The following is a 13,990-nucleotide window of genomic DNA, read 5'->3' on the forward strand; positions in this document are numbered from 1 at the left end:
AAAGCCAAGATGCCCACTCCTCATTTTTAAAAAGTGAATAGGGCTAAAGACATAGTAATGGGTTCTTCTCCATCTCTTTGCTTTGCATTGTCTCACCCAATCTCCTGGTTACACTGGCGCATGACCAAAAGGTGCTTGGATTCAGATTAATCTATATGAGATAGAATAGTCTGGCAGTTAAAAAAACTGATTAGCCTAGTGTTTGTGTGGGTGGGGAGGGGAGAGGTTGCCAAATTGTGTCAACTGGAACACGCCGTTGTAGTGGGGAGAATCACGCAGCCCCAATGATAAACGATGAGACGGGCAAAGAAAGTTCAAAGTCGCCGGCGCGCGCGCGCGCCAATCCCCCGGCAAGCTTTTAGAATTTTCATGCCTCAGAAGAAACCCACTTTTCTAGTGATCGGAACCAGATGTTCCTTCTCACCCGAGAAAGCTTTTATTGGGGGCGGGTGGTGGGGTGATAGCAGAGAGTATTTTCTCCCGCTCTTCGTAAAAGACAAGTTTTCCTACCAGTTTTGCTTCTAGACACCAACGATGACACATCAGGAGATCCGCTTAAAAACAGCAGCAGCAGCAGCAGCAGCAACAACATCCGAAAAGCAACTGCAATGAACAGAGAGACCCTTTTCCGTCCGCTCAGATGGGAGCTGGAGAACTAGAGCGAACAGCCCGTCCCACGTCTTCTTGGGACGAGAGGCTGGGGGAGAGAGGAAGTGAGCAGGGGCGGGGGCGCTGAGCTCTGGAGATGTCCATGGCTTCCCCCTTCGCGGAGCCTGCCCGGTAGCGCTCCTCGTCGCCTTGGCCGCGGCAGCGGGCGAGCTCGAGGCTGCAGGCGGCAGAAGCCCGCTCGCCCGGGGCGCGGGTCTCTTTGTTGGGCACGGGCTCCCGCTAATCGCCCGTACACGCTGCCGGCCCTCCTCGCCGTCTCCACTTCCTGTCTTTGCGGAGTTCTTCGTCTCCCCCGCCCCCCTTTCCAGCTTCTCCTTTAAAAGAAACAAGAAAATAGAGGGAAGAAAGCGAGCGAGCGAGCGAGCCGCGTCTGGCCGAGGGAAGAGATCCGAACTGCAGGCGCCGTCCAGCGCGCTGCAGCGGCTGGGATCCCCGTCTGCATTCTTTCGGCGCCGGGCAGCAGCCTAGGTAAGCAGCAGAGGCTGGGCGCGCCGAGCGGAGGGGCCAGGCTAAATCTCCTTCTGGGGTTCCGAGGAAGAGCGACGAGACAGCCGGGATCGGGAAAGCGTCGCGGGGGACGGAGGCGCGTCGCCAGAAGGGCTGCTGCTTCCCCGTCTCTTCTCTCCGCACCGCAGGAAAGGGCTGCCCGGGTGAGCGGGAGAGGAGGAGGAGGAGAGGGTGCGCGTTTCACCCGGCGAGCGCCCGGCTGTTGCCTGGGAAGAACAATAGATTCTCCTAGGTGCGAAGGGACTGGGAAGCTCGGCGGAGGTTTTCGAGAGAGTTGGCGGAGAGAGAAAGTCTTAGATCTTCCACACGTTTGGGTTTCCTTGTCGCTTCCTTGGATGTCGTGTACTCGTTTTTGTGTTGTGGTTTGGTTTCGGGCAGTTTTTCTCGGCTATTCGTTTGGAAGAGTTTTAGTGCAATTTCGAGATGGGGCGGGAGGGAGTTTATTCTCCCCCCCCCCCAATAAATCGACTTGCACTGTCTCATGTAAGAGGCCAGGTGGCGCTTCCATACCACCGTTTTTGCCCGCTATATTTCCCACCGTTAAGACTTCGTCTGGGAAGGATTTTTTTTTTAAAGCCTAGTCAGATTCTTTCGATTCTTTCTATCGGCCTAGTACTAGTGGAATCTGGCCTCATTGGATATTATTTAATCAGGTATAGAAATGACTGAGTGTGACACTAAAATTAACTTTTATTATTATTATTTAAACTATATTAAACTAATTTTAGAGAAATTACAACGCAGCTCTTTTTTCTTTTTTTCCAAAGTAGTCTAGGGATCATAGAGAATATTTGGGAATGTTGCCTACATATATAGGGTAACAGTGGCACATGTTGAATTTAGCTACCCCCCCCCCACACACACACACACATCTCTTCTTTTGTATTGGGATTCTACTGTTTCATGTTTGATCAATGTGATACAATTTAACTGTAGTTCTGCATATGGATGGAGGATTGTTTCTGGAGGTTAGTGCTAGGTAGAAAATAAGGAGTCTGCTCCAAAAACGAACAAACAAACAAAACATAAAACATTGGAGGTATAGAAACAGTACCAGGTGTAAATGGTCTTTGAAACTTCACCAGAGTCTCCCCCATACACACATGAAGATCCAAACTGTAATCTTTTAGCTCTCTTATGGAGATAGAATAATAGAGTCGGAGGGGGCCTTGTAGGCCATACACATGCAGGAAATCCAGAGTTAGAGCGCTCCATAAAGATGCCTATCTAGCCTCTGCTTAGGGTGGCCATTTGTGAACTGCCAGAAAAGGGGAAATGCATCAGAAAAAAGGGGACAACACTTTGCATAAAATGTCCACATGCTAATGTATATGTATAGCTGCAAATTTAGAAATAATCTAATTTAAATAGACATACAATACATTCCATCATAGTGTGGAAGATTGTGACCAGGTGAGCTGTGTGCCTTCCTTAGTCTGCTGTCCAGGTGCTGTTATTGGGCCACTTCAAGGCCCAGTTCTTTCTTCTGATGGCTCTTTATCTTTCACCCAGATTTGGACTGGACAGTCTTTCAAGCAAAGGAGCCCTTCAAAGCAGAGGGCAGTCCTCTGGCAACCATTCAAATAGAGGACTGTCATCCGTAAAAGAGGACACATAGCCACCCTACCTCTGCTTAAAGAACTTAAAGACCTCCAGCAAGGAAGTTAGGGGTGAGCAGTGAGGTGGCAACATTTGCTGATGATATCAAATTATTTAGGGTGATTAATACAAAATGGGAGTGCAAAGAGCTGCAAAAAGATCTCTCCAAACAAGCATCAAATGGCAAGGGTGGTTCAACATAAACACCCTGTACATTCTGAATCTGGTATCTCTGTTGAGTGCAGCCACTTGGATCTGAAAGAGGAAAAACTCTCTTTCTGATCCCATGATAGATTTAGCTAAAGAGCTGAGGGAGTTTCTCCAGCAGTTCACTTGGTGGGAAAAAATTCAAATGTCCTGGTTTGAATCTGGACTGCATTCAAGTGCTTGTCTCACTCAGTCTCAGGAGCAACCAGGTCACCCAAACCAAAAGAATAACTACAAACTGTTCCAGATCTTTCTACTTCCAGGCCTATCCTATCACTGAAAACCCTTTTAGATATTTCAGTATATCAATACATCTCCTGGATATAATGACAGTAACAATATTTGAAGGAACAGACTGCACAGATGACATCATTCAAGCATTATGGAGGGGTTGACTGTATCTTTTTTTTTCATTTTGCCTAGTTCAAAATGATCTCCCATTGCACTTTCCTTGGGCAGTGTGAGACAAACCCTGCAGTAACTTTATTTTATTGCTTTTATTTTATACATACATAGATTTGTATATATCCATAGCAATGAATACGTATGAAATGCATATATATGAAAATACGACTTTCTAGCAATTATACATAAGCAAAGCAGACCAGATATCCAAATAAGTATCCATTCACAGGTAGAATCTATATGCCACCTGTTCAAATAATGAAAACACTGTAAGTTCCTCAATCCATTGCATTATAGGAGGTGAGCATTTATCCTTCCAATGTTGTAATACCAGTCTTTTGGCTGTTAAAAGGGCATGGAGAATCCATTTACACTGACCGTTCATTAATTTCCAAGAAGCAGGCAGGTAATTTAAAAGACAATGTACAAGAGCATGTACATTAAAGACTCTAGTACAAAATTTATCTGTATAAAAACCTCCTTTCAAAAAGAAGCAACTACTGGACATTGCCAAAGTAAATTTTTAAAATAAGCATTAGTTGCATCACACCACTAGCAATTAGCCAGACAAACTCTTATTAAAGAGACATTGTGGTGTACAATAGACATGAAGCAAAAGTTTCTGCTGAATCAAATGCAGCCTAAAATCTACAGATGTGACAGGTACAGATGCCAAAGTTGTGATCCATTGATTAGGCAAAATGGGACAATCCAGTTCCCTATTCCATTCTTGCTTAAAACCCTGTAAATCACATTTATTCACCAATAACATGTACTTATGGACATGGATAATGGATCACTTTCTCTGACCAGCAATCACTATTTATGGCAGTCAGAACTGTTAGGTGAAACTGTTTTATGTTTTCCTTGGGGTCCCATAACCTACTTTAGGCATGACCAGGGCTTGTGCTAGCCCAGTGGAATACTTGTCCCATCCACATCCTTGAACTATATGTGGTGCCTCAAATGTTGCTCTCTTTGTAAGTGAAGAACTGACATTGAGAGAGAGAGAGAGAGAGAGAGAGAGAGAGATTGACAGAGAGATTGACAGAGAGAGAGAGAGGCTTGCTTAAGGTCACCAATCAAGTTTATGTCCAATATGAGATTTGAACTGAATGTTAAGAAGATAGTAAGAGGTGTACTGGATCAGACCAAATGCCTATCTGTTCCAGCATTCTGTTTGTACAGTGGCCTACCAGGTACCTAAGGGAAGCTCATAAGCAGGACATGAATGCAATAGCACCCTCCTGCTCATGTGCCCCAGCAACTAGTGTACATAGGCATACTGCCTTTGATACTGGATGATCTATAGCCATCATGACTACTAGTAATTGATAGCCTTATTCTCCTTGGGTTTGTCTAATCCCCCTTTAAAGCCATCCAATTTGGTGGCCATCACTGCACCTTGCGATAGCGAATTCCATAGTTTAACTATGTTCTGTGTTAAGAGGTACTTCGTATTATCTGTCCTGGATGTCCCACATTTCAGCTTCATGGGATGACCCCACTGGGTTCTAGTATTATGAGAGAGGTAGCAATACTTCTCCCTGTCCACACCATGCATAATTTTATATACTTCTGTAATTTCTCCCCTTACTCATCATTTTTCTAAGCAAAAAAAGCCCTAAATGTTGTAACCATTCCTCATAGGGGAGTTGCTCCAGCCCCTTGATCCTTTTGGTTGCCCTTTTCTGTACCTTTTTCAGGTCTACAATATCCTTTTTAAAATGTGGTGACCAGAATTGTATTACAGATGTGGTTGTACCATAGATTTGCATAAAAGCATTGTGATGTTGGCAGTTTTACTTTCAGTTCCTTTCCTAATGATCCCTAACATGGAATTTGCCTTTTTCACAGCAGCTGCACAGTGGGTTGACATTTTCATTGAGCTGTCCACCACAACCACAACATCCCTTCCTTGGTCAATCACTGTCAGCTCAGACCCCATCAGTGTATACATGAAGTCTGGATATATATATATTTTGAACCAATGGCACTTACATTTGCCATTTAGATGTCCATTCTCCCAGGTTGGAGAGATTCTTTTTGAGCTTTCTCAATCCCTTTTTACTTTAACTACCCTAAATAATTTGGTGTCATCAGCAAATGTGGCCACTTCACTGCTCACCCCTAACTGGCAATATTCCAGGTCATACCTCATTTAGGTACACTTCACTATACTTCAACAATCTTGTGTGTTTGCTCACCCCTGCCTGAGTACAGTGTAATCTCAGGCCTGGAGTTCCAATCCGACCCTCCAGGGTTCCCCAGGTGGCCACCCCTCCTTCCCCTGGCCCCTCCCCAGCTCCGCCTCCTTTCTCTCAACCACCAATGGTTGGGTGATTTCCTGGCTTTTGTGCAGTATTTCCCCATTTTAAAAGTTTGTATTCCTTCTCCTACAGCTTTTACATTTTAAAAAAATATTATAATTTGCAATAAATAAAACATATCAGTGCACAAATTAATATAAGCAGTCCATGTATCTAAATAAGCATCCATTCAAAATTGATGGCTGTAGGAGATACATTCAAATATAGCAAGAGCACTGAGAAAATCAGTCCATTGAATGATAGGTGGCAGGTGTTTTTCATCCCAGGCTTGGAGTATAAGTCTCTTTAGAAATGTAAGGGCTCTCAGTATCCACTTTTGTTGCCCCCCTTGCCTCCACCCACCACTGGAATGTGGCCCCAGAGGGCTTCTCCGAAACTGAATGCAGCCCTCAGGCTGAAAGAGGTTCCCCAGCCCTGTGCTAAGGAACAGGAAAGAAGAATCCACTTTTGTACAGAGTGTTTAAAGAATGTACTGCTGGTTCTAAACTGTATTTTGTATGTGTGAATGCCTTATGAGAATTAAAAACCAGCATAGAAGATGTGGAGTAAAACAGGATTGTGAGAACATTCCCTTAACCCAATATAGAAATAGAAAGAAGCGCACTACTTCTTTCACTGTGTTTGTTAAACCTGTGTTTAACAGCACAATTCTATAAATCTCTACTCTGAAGTAGGCCATATTGAGTTCAGTGGGGCTTACTCCCAGGTAACTGGGTATAACACTGCTGCCTATAACATGCTAAAAGGGATCAAGACTGAGTAACTGCTAAATATGGGGTGTTGCATTGACAATCTGCTTGAAATACAAAAGTCAGCATCTGATATTCAGTCCCGTTTAATTCAGAATGAAAGTGTGATCCTGTAAATCCCTCCTAGACTGAGCTACTTCTCTGTGTCCCTGATCTAGCAATGGGGTCCATGTGTGGAAACAGGTTTCCAAATGCAGATTAGGCTTCTGCTATACCACAGTGCCACCTAAAGGTTATGTAGCAGAAAGGCAAGGACTCCTTGTGTAGTGCTCGGATATCAATCAATTCTGTGACAAAACTGAAAATAGATACAGCCAATTAATGGCCTTGTGTAAAACAGCTCCCAGTCCCCCCTCTTTGTTACAGGTTTGCCCCCCCTCCCCCATGCATTACATACATTAATGTAGTGCACGGGCCTGCCAGATCTTGGACTACAACTCCCATCAGCCCCAGTCAGCATGGCCAGGAATTATGATAGGACAAAATGTCAGGAGCGCACCAGGTTGAGGAAGACTCTTTATAGCAAGAGTGTTGAACTCCAGGGGCGCAGGCTAAATACAACCCACCTGGGGTTCAAATCTGGCCCTCTGGGGTATGGCAAATGACCACGCCGCCTTCCCCTGGCCCCACCACCTTTTCCCCAAGTGCTGATCAGGCGGAAGACCAACTTCTAAGCAGAACATGAGCCCAGCAGCATGTACCCAGCATTGTGCTGTATTTGTGCTTGTCTGGATTAGGAGGACCTGTAACTAAATGTGAAGTGACAGGGCATGCGTGCTGTATGATTGTTAAGTTTTCACAGCCATAGCAAGGATGGATGATAGACAGAAGATCTTCAGTTTATAGTTTAAGTTAGATATAATGGGTTTTATCACATCAACAGCTAGGGTTCCTTTACTACATATATGCCAGAAAGTACTTATTATTTTATGTCATTGTAAAAAGATATATTTTTACATCAGCCGTATCAATTAAAAACCTGATTTGGGAATGACTAATGGGACAGGAAATAACATCCATCTTAACTTGTATATGCTGTCTTGCCTTCTGAGAGTCCTGTTAGCTCCGCATACATGTGATCTAGTATATACAAAAGCATCACTGTGTTGATGTCAGGCTAAGTAGAGCTCTTTTATCAGGTCAGCTTATATTGGCAAACAAGACTATGCAGCTCTTAAGTTAATGGAACACTACTTCAACCAGCACTGAAGTACAGTTCTATCTAGGGTTCTATGTAACTCAAAAGCTTGCACACTTTCCCGGCAACAGTTTTTTTTCCCCCTGAATTTTTCATCACTTACTTAGCTCTATGTAGGTTCAGTTTTGCTGTTAAAGTATAGGTAGGGTGAAGTTAGTACTCTAAGGGCCAAACAGTGACACTGTGAACCAGCCTTTCCCAACCTAGTGCCCTCCAGATGCGTTTGGATTATAACTTTCACATCCTTAACCAGCAGTGCTGGGGATGGTGGGAGTTGTAGTCTGGAGGGTGCCAGCTTGGGAAAGGCTACTGAGCAACGCCACTTTTCCTTTGCACTTTTCTCCACTTGCTTCTGGATGTTCAGTGGAAGTTTGGAGTCCACCTCATCCTAATTCTTCCTTATTTACTGAATCAGTCAGTAGCGTTTTGCAGAGAATGGCACTTTTAGGGCACAAAATAGCCAGGAGGGGGCTCCATGGCTGTTTTTTCTGAAAAACAGAAGTGGCCAGTTGGAGCACACTTGTTCAAACACATGAGAAACCTCACATGTAGTTTGGCTCTGACCATGACTGCAAGTGGGAACCATTTTCTGTTATGAGAGAGCGATATCTGTGCAGTCTCAGCACAAACCCTAAACGAATCATGCACCAAACTAAATGACATTCTGTAAGAATTCTGTGGACTGAATTCATTCCACAACTAGAATGTGTTGTTAACATGAGAGGATGCTGTGCATATTTGCTCGTATATAGTTCTGCTGGAGCTGGCATTTGCTTGGCTTGTCCTTCTTTTGAAACACTGGACCAAGTGCGGTTAGGTTCACTGATAAAAGCAGAAGGCACAGAGTTATTCTGACTCTAATGGAAATGTGCAATCTTGGGGTGTCAGGGCCATCAGCCGTGGGCAGATTCAAACTATGCAGAACCTCATGAGATTTGGGCTGGATAGGAGACCTGATCCCACAACTGTCACATATCTGCTGGAATGCAATGGCTTTCTGGTTTCCAAGGAGCTTTGTCAACTCTCTGCCTTGCTCCACCCCTCCCCGCTATGATTGGTGACTACCCTTTTCTGACCTTATATACGTTTCCCCTTCCTGTTAGCAGATTTGATCAGGCAAGAAATCACATCTGTGTGCAGCTCACAGATCCTGTTCCTCGGTCTGCCCTTGCCTCTCCCTCCTTTGCTTCCTGGCCCCGCAAGCCTTCCACTGGTTCCTCGGCTCTGCTGCTCCTGCTTGCTTCTTCTCCCCGGGCATCTGCCTGCTTGGACTGTCTTCTGGAACTGACCTCAGTTTGCCTCTGACCTGTAATTTCATCTTGCCCTTCATCCAGGTGTCTCAGTGCAACCATCTGAATGGAAAAGCCCTGACCAATGAAGGTCCAGAGCCTTCTTCTCTCCCCCTAAGAGGCCTTGATTTCACAAGGGACAAAAGACGTCTCCAGTGCATGACAGAGGCACTCTCCTTTATCACTCAGTGTTGCAGGATGTTGTGGCCACTTATGCATCACCAAACAAAAGGAAATGCATCGCCAAAAAGGAGGACCAAAGAGGGTACTGCTTTGCATAATATTTTCATAAGGTAATTTGTATTTACAGATGCAAATCTGGAAATAATGACTAGCAATACAAATGTGTCTCTCCCTAGTAGGGAAGACTGTGACCAGGTAACTTATGAGCTTTCTGAGCCAGCTGTCCTGGTGCTAACTGTTAATGGGCAACATCAAGCCCATTGCTCTCCCTTCTTCGGGTTCTTTAGCCTCAAACCTGGACTGGACAGCCCTTCCAAGAGAAGACTCTTTTAAACAGAGGACTGTCCTCTGTAAAGTAGGACATGTGGCCATGTCAGTTACCCCTCCTCTCTGGTTGATGGTTGTTGTTCAATCATTCAGTCATGTCCGACTCTTCGTGACCCCATGGACCATAGCACGCCAGGCCTTCCTGTCCTCCGCTCTCCCGGAGTGTGCTCAAGTCCACATTCATTGCATAGGTGATGCTATCTAGCCATCTCATCCTCTGCTGTCCCCTTCTCCTTTTGCCTTCAATCTTTCCCAGCGTCAGGGTCTTTTCCAGTGATGGTAGCTTTACTAATTCTAGTTTATGGATTGTCTCCCAGGGACTGGGCACAGACTGTTCCTATAGCATTAATGGAAACTTTGTGTTGTTTTCCTTTTAAAACAAATAGCTCTGCAAAAGTATCTTTTTAAGGAGGTGCATGACCCTTTATTACTCACAGCCATTGTGTAATGCATTGACGCGGATGTAGCATGCCAATTTATGCTGTGTTGAGGAGCTGTGCCAAGGGCTTGATGGAACTGCATGATTTTTATCCCTTGTATTGTTTGTGTTGTGTTCTCTAAACATCTAGGACCCTCTGGGAAGAATCATTCGGGAGGCCGAACCTCCTAGTTTAACTGCTGGTTAGACAAAGGTTACCATTAAATGCAGCTGACTTGAGTGGGATCTGAGGGACTGGAACTGTCCAGTACAGTTCAGAAATTAGAGCTATTTTAAGATGTAGGCTCTTTGATAAAATTATGCTAACCATTTGTCATGAAGAAGTCAATTTTAAGTGCATGAAGGTCTGTAAAGTTCAGAAGGTCATGTAGGTCGTGTGAAGCAAAAGAGCTGGCTTAAGTTGCATCTTTTCAGTTGGTTTCAGACAAGAACAAATGATGTCTGCATAGTAATTAGGTCGGAAGCCCCCACAGTTTGCCCTGCCTGGGTGATACCAGTATTCCAGCCTTCCCCAGATGTTTTGGACTACAACTCCCATTATCCTCATGCTGCCTGGGGCTGATAGGAGCTATAGTCCATGACATGTGGAAAACACCAGGTTAGGGACAGCAGCAGTATTTACACACGTAGTGTAGCCTCAATACTGGGAAACTACTATCTCATAGAATCATAGGATATAGGGTTGGAAGGGGCCTATAAGACTATTAAATCCAACCCCATGCTCAACGCAGGAATCCAAGTCAAAGCATCCCTGACAGATGGCTGTCCAGCTTCATCTTGAAGGCCTCCACTGTGGGAGAGCCCCCCCCCCAGGTAATTGGTTCCATTGTTGTATTGCTCTAACAGTCAGGAAGTTTTTCCTGATGTTCAGCCAGAATCCGGCCTCCTGTAACTTGAGCCCATTATTCCGTATCCTGCACTCTGGGATGATCAAGAAGAGATCCTGGCCTTCTTCGCTCTGACAACCTTTCAAGTACTTGAAGAGCACTATCATATCTCCCCTCAGTCTTCTTTTCTCAAGGCTAAACATGACCACTTCTTTCAGTCTCTCTTCACAGGGCTTTGTTTCCATTCCCCTTATCATCTTTGTTGCCCTTCTCTGAACCCTCTCCAGTTTGTCTGCATCCTTCTTAAAGTGCAGTGCCCAGAACTGGACACAGTACTCCAGATGAGGCCTAACCAGTGCTGAGTAGAGGGGAACAAGTACTTCACGTGATTTGGAAGCTATACTTCTAGTAATGCAGCCCCAAATAGCATTTGCCTTTTTTGCAGCCACATCACATTGTTGGCTCATATCCAGCTTGTGATCAACAACAATTCCAAGATCCTTCTCGCTTGTAGTGTTGTTGAACCACGTATCCCCCATCTTGTAACTGTGCATTTGGTTTCTTTTTCCTAGGTGCAGAAGTTGGCATTTATCCCTATTAAAGTTCATTCTGTTGTTTTCTGCCCAGCACTCCAGTCTATCAAGATCACTTGGAATTTTCTTTCTGTCTTCCAATGTATTAGCTATCCCACCCAAATTTGTGTCATCTGCAGATTTGATCTGCATTCCCTGCACCTCCTCCTCCAAGTCATTAATAAAAATGTGGAAGAGCACCAGGCCCAGGACTGAGCCCTGCGGTACCCCGCTTGTTACCTCTCCCAAGTTTGAGAAGATCCCATTGATCAGCACTCTTTGAGTCTGATTCTGTAGCCAACTGTGGATCCACCTGATTATTGTTTCTTCTAGCCCACTTTGAGCTAGTTTGCTCATCAGGATATCATGGGGCACTTTGTCGAAAGCTTTGCTGAAGTCGAGGTATATTATCTCCACAGCATTCCCACAGTCCACAAGGGAGGTTACCTGAGCAAAAAATGAGATCAGATTCGTCTGGCAGGATTTGTTCTTGACAGATCCACGCTGGTGTCAAGTAATCACTGCATTGTTTTCAAGGTGCTTACAGATGGATTGCTTTATAATCTGCTCCAGAATTTTCCCAGGGATTGATGTCAGACTGACTGGTCTGTAGTTCCCAGGTTCCTCCTTTTTGAAGATAGGGACAACATCAGCCCTCCTCCAGTCATCTGGCACTTCAGCTGTCCTCCATGATTTCTCAAACATCATAGACAGTGGTTGTGAGAGTTCTTCTGCCAGTTCATTTATTATGCTAGGATACAGTTCATCTGGCCCTGGAGATTTGAACTCATTCAAAGTAATTAGGTGTTCCTTGACCATATGCCTATCGATCTCAAGCTGCAATCCTGCCCCTTCAGCCTGTACTTCGCCTTTGCCAGGGGGTCATAGATCCCCTTTTCAGAGAAGACTGAGCCAAAGTAGGAATTGAGCACTTCTGCCTTTTCCTTGTCATCTGGTATCATTTTGCCATCCTTATTTAATAGCTGAACCACCATTTCTTTCCTCTGTCTTTACTATGCACGTATCTGAAGAAAGCCTTTTTGTTGCTTTTAGCATCCCTTGCTAACCTCAGCTCATTCTCAGCTTTAGCCTTCCTGACACCATCCCTGCTATTCTGTGCCATTTCTCTTCCTTTGTAGTCTCCCACAACACTATGGGTGTGTAGGAATATGGATACCACCTACCATAGATGTACCTATATATTACAGCTGCTTTTATTGTATGTTACATTACAGTGAGTGTGATCCTCTCCCATGTTAGGGTACAGTGCCTGCATATGAGGGAGCCCCATTTGTCTTGACAGGACTATGTATCTCTCCTTCCTGCTCAGTGTATGTATGGGCGTACATAGAAGCTACATACCAGGATATTACAAGGAACGGGATGTCTCTGAACGCTTCCCATATCGCCATCCAATTCCCCTCTCTGAGTACAGTGTTACTCAAGATCCAGCACTCACATAAATTGCACAGGACAAGGAGGGATGGTGGTTGATGATGTGAGAGGCATGCACAGACCTCCCATTCACTGTAATGCCCTGGTGAGCTGCTTCCATGTGTAGCACGGACTGATGGGACTCTGACCGCTGTGGAGATTTGTCATCATGCAAGGGCGGGGAGAATTTGCTTGCAAGGATAAATATTGCACCAATTGTTTTTCATTGTTTTAGAAGGTTTGTGTTCCCATTGTTCTTCTTCCTTTCTAGACCTCAGAATAAGGACTTAGTTCTTCATATTTATTCAGTGTCCTGATGTATTGTAATTGCCTTACAAGGAACCCAGTTGGAGTTTATAGGGGGCCAAACTGGATATGATGCTAAACATGTCCCTCTGAAGCACATCAGGTTAAAAAAAAAAAAATTATTAGCAGCCCCCACCCCCATTTTCATCAGGACCTGGGGAGGTTTAACTCTTCTTTCCCTAGCAACGATCCTGATGAAAATCACCCCTCCTCCACTGCTACTAACCCTTGAAAATGTTCCCATTGGTGCTAATGGGAGTGTTTTTCAGGTCTAATTGTAGTATGGGAGGGGGGATTTTCATTGGAATACTGTCTGGAAGGGAATGGTTTAAGTTGGGCCATAATGCCTGGGATATAAAATTTAACTGTTAAAACTTATGTCACAAGAGGCTGTGGTCCCAATTTTTATTGGGACCATACTGCCTATGCCTGCTATTACTTTTAAAAAATTGTCACTATTCAGAGTGCCATGTTTACTGTCATGTGCAGCTTGGACTTTAGACTGCTGTGATAAAATTCATGCAAACAGTACTATTGTAAGTCAAGAGTTAATATTTGGAGGAGGGGCGATCTGGTTGTAGTTAGAGGTTTTAGGCCTCAACTGCATTTTTATCTGAAAATAAAGTTTCAAGTTCATTCATAAGAAGTGGTGTCCGATTTTAGCAGAATATTTCAACAGAATTTTGATATTTTTGTGAATGGCAGTATGAAACCCTTGTGTATTTGTGCAATTCCACTACACCACAGTGCCACTGTGTGGTTGTGTAATGGAACATATAGAAAGGCAGAGAAAGAAAAACTTGGGCAGGGGGAACATGCGTAAAGGAGCTGATTTTAATCCCACAAAAAATCCAGAAGCAAAAGCTTTGGTAAAGTGGTGGGTTAAAAACCTCATGAACTCTCTGTCTACAGGGCAATAGAGGTATTTGGTGTTCAAAACTAAAAATCT

At 44.4% G+C, this 13,990-nt stretch overlaps 2 protein-coding genes across 7 annotated transcripts in view; one reads left to right on the top strand and one right to left on the bottom strand.

Moving 5' to 3' along the window:
• The window catches only part of AKIP1 (A-kinase interacting protein 1), a 46,664-nt gene that overhangs the window by 25,719 nt on the left and 6,955 nt on the right, over positions 1-13,990 (bottom strand). For 2 of the 4 annotated variants that reach the window (XM_084854659.1, XM_084854697.1), the window contains exon 1: positions 511-929. The exons of the other annotated variants lie outside the window; for them this stretch is intronic. The gene's annotated coding sequence lies outside the window, so the exon portion shown is untranslated. Of the gene's footprint in view, positions 1-510; positions 930-13,990 lie in introns of those variants that run through there. 4 annotated transcript variants of the gene reach the window in all.
• Positions 1,016-13,990, top strand: part of DENND2B (DENN domain containing 2B) — a 210,434-nt gene continuing 197,459 nt past the window's right edge. For 2 of the 3 annotated variants that reach the window (XM_084854633.1, XM_084854623.1), the window contains exon 1: positions 1,016-1,137. The gene's annotated coding sequence lies outside the window, so the exon portion shown is untranslated. Of the gene's footprint in view, positions 1,320-13,990 lie in introns of all 3 variants that reach the window. The other variant, XM_084854644.1, reaches the window with a different exon arrangement.

The sequence above is a fragment of the Heloderma suspectum genome, chromosome 1, assembly GCF_057233095.1.
Source record: "Heloderma suspectum isolate Gila_16-S chromosome 1, 16-S_ref, whole genome shotgun sequence".
Classification (NCBI taxonomy): Eukaryota; Metazoa; Chordata; class Lepidosauria; order Squamata; family Helodermatidae; genus Heloderma; species Heloderma suspectum.